The sequence below is a fragment of the Oratosquilla oratoria genome, chromosome 12 (genome assembly GCF_046742065.1).
Source record: "Oratosquilla oratoria isolate Oo_2021 chromosome 12, ASM4674206v1, whole genome shotgun sequence".
NCBI lineage: Eukaryota > Metazoa > Arthropoda > Malacostraca > Stomatopoda > Squillidae > Oratosquilla > Oratosquilla oratoria.
Window position 1 is genome coordinate 16,612,833 of NC_134788.1, and position 8,102 is coordinate 16,620,934.

Below are 8,102 nucleotides of genomic sequence, written 5' to 3' on the forward strand. Positions count from 1 at the left end.
GTAGGCCAAATGATTAATCACACTGGTATGATTGCTGTTGTAGAGTACATTTACACTACGTAAACAACTATTTAAGTCTAGCGTTTTAGTTTTAACATGTTTATGTAGGGATGCATGTAGTAGGTACCCCCACAAATTAAAGAAAAAAAAATTAACCCTTGAATTATTGTTGCATATGAAAGACAACTTTATTAGAAACAAAATGCTTTTTAAATTTTTGAAATAGCTTGAAAAATAAGGGAGATACGATTTTTTAAATTATTTTTTTAGCCCGCATTTTTGGCTAGACTTTACCATAACAAAGTGTTAGAATTAAGGGTGGTAATTTGTAAAGATTTCGGTAAAGAAATACACATTAACTCTAAACCACTGGTCCAATTTAATTAAAATTCGGAAAACTTGGGTTTTATGGATCAACAAATCACGAGCATGTCAAAAACAACGTGAGACATTTCCATCATACCATATTTGCCTTTTCATGGCAACCATGAAGCTGTCAATGGTGGGTCTCACTAAACGCCGACCAAAGTCGACCAACGTCGACCAAAACCACACAATAATGGTTTTTGCTCAAATGCATAATTTATATATAAAAAATAGCATATGGTTGCATTATTTGACCTATTTTCTTTAAAATGTGTGATTTCCAAATGATCAAAGAGAAGTTACGTTTTTATCCTCTGCAAAATTACTAACTGGTAACCAACGGCAACGCTGACCAAACCCAAACAATGACGGCTTTTGCTCAAATGACAAAAACGTAACTTCTCTTTGATGATTTTACTTGGAAATCACACATTTTAAAGAAAATAGGTCAAATAATGCAACCATATGCTATGTTTTATATAAATTATGCATTTGGGCAAAAAGCGTCATTGCGTGGTTTTGGTAGGCTTTGGTCGATGTTGGTCGGCAGTTGGCAGTTGGTAATTTTGCAGAGGATAAAAACGTAAATTCTCTTTGATGATTTTACATGGAAGTCACACAGTTTAGAGAAAATAGGTCAGATAATGCAACCATATGCTAATTTTTATTTTTAAGTATACATTTGAGCAAAAGCCATCATTGTTTGGGTTTGGTCGGCGTTGCCGTTGGTTGCCGGTTAGTAATTTTGCAGAGGATAAAAATGTAACTTCGATCATTTTACATGGAAATCAGATATTTTAAAGAAAATAGGTCAAATAATGCAACCATATGCTATTTTTTATAAATTATGCATTTGAGCAAAAACCGTCATTGTGTGGTTTTGGTCGTCAATGGTGATGTGTAAACAAAATCAAACACGAGTGATGAACTGGACGCATGAGATTCATGGGTGATATGCCTATATGTGATGACCCTAGGCTCAAACATCAAGTGATCAACGCTCTTAAGCTTCTCATATCCGGGAGAAAATAGGTTGATAAACATGTTTATGTATATTAAAATAACATTTAGTGATACCTTACCTTGATATTTTTACTCGGAAAACTATGTTGCCGAGTTTGATAACCAAATTTCCGTTCAAATCGCTGAAGAAATTTTCTATATAAAGAATTGGGCATACACTTGCAAAACAACAAGGTAATTTGAATATCTTGCGCATGCGCTGAACGCGGGAAGCATTCAAATTGCACTATACAGAATCTAGTGGTCCGCAACAAATGTCGACGTAAATATTACATGGTCGACAGTGGCGCCACGCGCGGATTCCGGGGTACCTACATGTAGCCTAGGCCTAGGTCACCCTGATTAATACTGATGGCTGTGTGGTACAGAAGAAAGGCCCCCCCCCCACCCATCCATCCGTGCACTTGATTTCAAGCTATTTTGGGCCCGTCACTGGGATTAGGCATCTCTGCCTTGAAGACAGCGAGATCGGATCAATGGTGTTTGCAGTGTAGGCGCTAGGCCTAAATCTAGCATGCCTAGGCTTGGGTTTTTATATATTTAACATTTTATGTTGGCATACGTACATAACTGTATATTGGTTTGCATTTGGATTTAGAGCCAGTTTTTAAATCGAAAATGGCCAAGATCAAACCTGTGTCCTATTGGACTTAATGTTGAAGGATTTTAGCTGGGATTTTATGGCATCTTCTGGAAATTGCTGATAGCTATGAAAATAATGATGAAAGTGAAATACCTTTAGTTTTTACCATGCCTGCTGTATCTGAATATAGTCTGGACAGCTGTGAGAACACTGCTGATGATTTACTTGGTTTTGTTCAGGAAGGTTTTGATCATTTAAACAGCCATGACGTATAATGGAAGTATTGGCATGACTGGTTCCTTGCATGATTACATTTCAACATATGAGAATGCAGTTGGCTATTCGGTTGGTGATATGGGTGACCTTGACAATGATTATGCAGGAAGTTTTTTAAGCAATTTTTCAGATGAATTTTTTTATTCTTCATGTGACTCGGAGGACGAAGTGGGAGAAACTGAATGTATCTGTGAAAATTTGGCAGAATGGGCCAGTAAATTTAAAGTTTCACACATTGCCCTGTATTCCCTTCTTGGCATATTACGGAAAAGTCATCGTGACCTTCCCAAAGATCTGAGAACATTAATGCGTATTGAAACAGTAACAGGTATAAGAGAGGTTGCTGGTGGGTCATACTATCATTTTGGTTTGGAACCAGGAATAATTTCAAGATTGAAAATGTATCCATCATTGGCAGCTCAAACTTTATCACTTCAGATTGACATTGATGGGTTGCCAATATGGAAGAGTTCACCTGATCAGTTCTGGCCTATTTTAGGCATGCTAGAGCATCCAGTTCACAAAGACCCATTTATTGTAGGATTGTTTTATGGTTCTTGTAAGTCAAATGATCCTCCATCTGCATTCTTGAAACAGTTCATTGAAGATATGAAACTTGTCCAACGTGAAGGTGTTACATTTGATGGTAGAGTCATACCAGTACAGAATATATATACACAATACTGACAAGCTATCGTTGTCAGTCTGGGTAAAAGTGTCTGTGGTCATGTATTTGTGGTTGTTTCCTGGAAGGAGAGTGAAACTATATATATATATATATATACAGGTAAACGTCGACTTACGATGGCATTAGGTTTCGATAGATCCATCGTAAGACGATTTCATCGTAAGTCGATCCCCAATTTGTGTATCACTCTGTTCCGTGGTCACTGTACCTAGCCTACCTGTATATTAACCACCAGAGATACTGAATATAGCCTATTAAACATGTACAGTAGTTTATTTAATTATTTTTATCCTTTTTACCATATTCAAACACTATAATATGTATTTTCAGTACGGACTTAAATCTCGCGGGCAGCAGCCAATGCCAGCCGTACGACGTGTCGTAATAATACTCGCATCATAAAATATAGTCACCGCTTATATCGATCGTTCTCTCTTTCACCCGCGAATTTTGAAAACCACAGAGAATGGGATTCAGGGCACATTTGAGAGAATGTAAAAACACAGGGGTGACTACAATAAATATAATCAAGACGCCGATATGGCAGCGTCGCGAATCCACTTGCTCCTCATGACGCCTACGTGTGCGGCACCGTATGGAAGGGGTTAAATACATCATATCGTCGTCGTCGTCATCGTAAAGTCGAAAAATCGTAAGTCGCGGCCATCGTAAGTCGACGTTTACCTGTATATGTGTATATATATATATATATATATATATATATATATATATATATATATATATATATATATATATACATCATATTTTGTACTATACTGCAATGCTTCTACTTCAACATAAATAAACATCAATTTGTGCTGCCACCATGCGATGGCATTGTGTGCTACTAGTACTAACTAATGTAAACAAACAACAGCTGCAGATTCTGCCTGAAGCAGTCCCTCAGTAAATTTTCTTTTCCTTCATTTTCGGTAATTTTTATCACATTTTCCTTTAATAGAAATATGCTAGATTATGATGAAGCTACTTCAGAATATAAAAATCATATATTTATCAAAGAAATTTAGTGGTTTGAAATATACAAAATAGAAACAGGCTACTGATCATGGTTACTAGTGAATACGATAGGCCTACAAGTGAAGCAATGATAAACAGAAATCAGAGTAAAGAAAATCACAAACCATTATAATCTAATTTAAAACTGATTGTTATAAAGACAATTGCAAATTAGGCCTAAGTGTACCAGATATTTATGCATTAGCCCATAACCATAATTCTATCTATATACAAAAGGCTTTTTCCCTTTTATCAGGAAGGTAGCCAAGTCAAAAGGCATAAACCCACTCCCACCCATCGTCCCTTCCACCCTCACATCTTAGCTCCTCATGGACGACGGGTCATCCCTGCACCCCGCCCACCACCCTGGGTCAGAAGCAATGCAGCAGGACACAGCACATCCACAGCAAGGCTGCTTCACTTAATTGGCAACCCCCAGCCCTCTCTGTCCCCTCACATAGAAAGTGGACGACAGAGAGAGGTCCCTTCGGGCTGCTTCAAAGTATCATTCATACTTTCCCACTCCCCAAACCCCCCCATCCTCCCATCCCTTCCCCTGCTTTATATCACAGTATCTTCTATACACATACCTTCTCCACTCATCCCTATCTTCTGCCATCTCCCTTCCCTGCTCCACAGACATTCCCCTCTTGATTAACGCCCCTGTCACCCCTTCCATCCATCTCATCCTTGGTCGTCCTCTCAAGTTCACTCCCTCCATCTCTGCCTTCCATACCCCTTTCATCAGTCTTCCTTCATCCATTCTTTCCATGTGTCCAAACCATCCTAATAGTCTTTCATCAGCCCTCCTAGCCAACTCCTTTTCCACCCCAGCTCTCCGTCTCACTTCCTCGTTTCTCACTCTATCCAGCCTTGTAACCCTCACCATACTTCTCAGACACTTCATCTCAAACACATTTAAACTCTTCCTCGCTGCCTCTCTCAAATTCCATGTTTCTGCCCCATACAGCACTGTTGACACAATCACCCCTTCATACAATCTCCTCTTTGCATTAATTCCCAAATGTCTATTTCTCATTACTTTTTTAAATCCCCCAAGGCATTTATTTGCTTCTCTCAATCTACAGCTTACCTGTACCTCTACTCCTCCCTTTGCAGCCACATATGACCCCAAGTACCTAGAACTATCCACTTTCTCCAGCCTCTCCCCTTTAAGACTTACTTCCAACTCCACCATCCTCTCCTCTTGTACACCTCATCACCTTACTTTTACCCACATTCACCTTCAAATTTCTCCTATCAAACACCCTCCCAGACTCAGTCACTAACTCTCCTAATGCCTCCTCTGACCCTGCCACAAGTGCAGTGTCATCAGCAAACAACAACTGACTTACCTCCCACTTTTGTCCATTTTCCGTAACCAACTCCAGTCCCCTGCCCATTACTCTTTCATTTACCTCCTGTACCACCCCATCCATATACACATTGAACAGCCATGGCAACATGACACATCCCTGACGTAGTCCCACCTTTACCTCAAACCATTTACTCTCTCCATTTCTGATTCTAACACAGGCTCTACTACTCTCATAAAAACTCTTGACTGCTCTTAACAGCTTTCCCTCAATACCATATACCTGCAAAACCTCCCACAATGCCTCTCTGTCTACCCTATCATAAGCCTTTTCCAAATCCATAAAGGCTCAAAAGACATCCTTACCCTTTCCTAAAGCTTTCACACAAATCTGTCTTATCACAAAAGTTTGATCCACACAGCCCCTACCTCTCCTAAACCCACACTGCTCCTCACCAATTACTTCATCTGTTCCTCTCCTAATTCTCCCAATTATAACCCTCCCATATGTCTTCCCAACTACACTTAACAAACTGGTCCCTCTGAAACTACTACATTCACACTTGTTCCCTTTTCCTTTGAAAAGCGGAACTATACATACACTCCTCCAGTCCTCTGGTACTCTACCCTCCCTTAGACACACATTAAACCTCACTAACCAGTCTACTATTACTTTACCTCCCTTCTTCAGACACTCCACATGACATCCATCTAACCCAGTTGCCTTACCTGCTCTCATCATTTTAATCGCTACTTCCACCTCATCTTTTCTTATTTTTCCCTCATTTTCCTGACCCATCACTGTCATTTTCTTTGCGCCTCCCACTGCTATCACCATTCTATCCCTATCCTCCTTTACATTCAACAGTTCCCTAAAATATTCTGCCCATCTTCCTTTTATCGCTTCCTCTTCCATTATCATCTTTTCATTTTTGCCTTTTACCTTTTGTTCCCTACTTGAATCAACTTTCCTTCCTCTTTTAATAATAGTAAAAAGAAAATATTTAGGCCAAATCTTGTACATTGTGAAATGTGACCTTGGTAAAGACAAATATTGATATACTGGCATACGGAATAGTCTGTAAAACCCTACTATTGATAGTAGCCTATTGAGTGACTACCGGACCTTAAATATTACCTACAAGATATACAGTTTGCATGATTTGGCTATGGTTTTTTGTAGGAATTGGTAAACAATAAGCATTGGAGGCAAGAACAATTTAGATTACTTTGCCAAAGTTTCCTGCTTTTCCTAGTGATGTAGCCTAGGCTACTTGTAAGGTCCTACCTGTTGTATGATAAATGCTGATTATGAGATAGGCTAAACTAGCCTCTCAGTTTGTTGGCCTAGGCCCTAGGCAATCTCCATAGGCTAACCAAGCCAATCATTAGCAGTTTGTATTATTTTTATAACTTTGATGAAGAGTGTATATACAGTATATATATATATATATATATATATATATATATATATATATATATATGCACAAATTTCACAAGTCACACGCGAATCACAAATATGCAGAGTCCACTAGGAAAAGGAAAAACACACGGAGTCCGAGCGCTTTCGTGATATATTCACATTATCAAGGAGTACAGAAAGATGTACTCAATCTTTCTGTACTCCTTGATAATGTGATTATATCACGAAAGCGCTCGGACTCCGTGTGTTTTTCCTTTTCCTAGTGGACTCTGCATATATATATATATACATATATATACATATATATATATATATACATACATACATACATACATACATACATACATACATACATACATACAGATAAAACCTATTTATTTTGGAACATGTTGATTATCTGGATCTTTAAAAAAAGTAAATAAATTAATAAATAAAGAAAAAATAAAACTAATGCAATAATAAAAAAATATTTATTTATTTTTATTTATTTATTTATTTATTTATTTTGTTTGTTTGTTTTATTTTCATCTATTTTATTTTATTTTTGTATTAAAAAAAAAAAAAAATCCCAAAATAACCTTATAATCCACATTTACCTTTCTTTTTACCATAAATTGTAGGGTCGAATTTGTTTTTCCTGGACTATAGGCTGCCTCCATTCATAGGGTAGTCTAGGACTCTAACCTATATTTGTCATAGGCTAGTCTAACCAACCATTTTCATCACATTAAGATGATATCAGATTACCCTACTTATACTACTATTTTTTTTTAAAGGTAGTGTGCCAAACTAGACTTATCATTTTCTTGCATAGAAAATCTCCAAAGACTAACCTAACCTATCAGCCACTAGCAGTTTGTATTATTTATCAAGCTAATATGATGATAGAATTAAAAAAAATTATATATACAGTATATATATATATATTCGGGTTCGAGTCCCGTGCGCTACTGCCAAAGAGATTATCTGATATATATATATATATTCTCTTTTTTACCATGAATTGGAGAATGGAGTTTGTTTTTCCTAGCCAAAGCTATATTCATAGGGTAGCATAATCTATAGTTCGCTGAGCCTAGACTTTATTCACAGGCTACCCATTTTATTATAAAAATTCATTCTTTTGATATCTTTACTAACTATAATTTTATTGTGAGCTAAAATTTTATCACTATTTTTTATGTTTTACATTAAACATCAAACATATGTATTTATTTACTTTTTTGCAGATTTACTGAAATTGATTACTGAAATAAAGCAAAAAAAAAATTACGTTTTGAATCAAACTTCTATCTTTTTTTTTTTTTTACAGATTTACAGAAATACATAATACATGTACATAATTTTGAAAATTATTCTTACAAAACTTGGTGCACCCTTAGCATGGCTTCAAAACATAATTCTGCCGTAT

The 8,102-nt window shown here is 36.9% G+C and overlaps 1 protein-coding gene across 2 annotated transcripts in view; it reads left to right on the plus strand.

Moving 5' to 3' along the window:
- LOC143031017 (uncharacterized) overlaps positions 1-8,102 on the plus strand; it is a 46,135-nt gene that overhangs the window by 294 nt on the left and 37,739 nt on the right. The window lies entirely within an intron of this gene.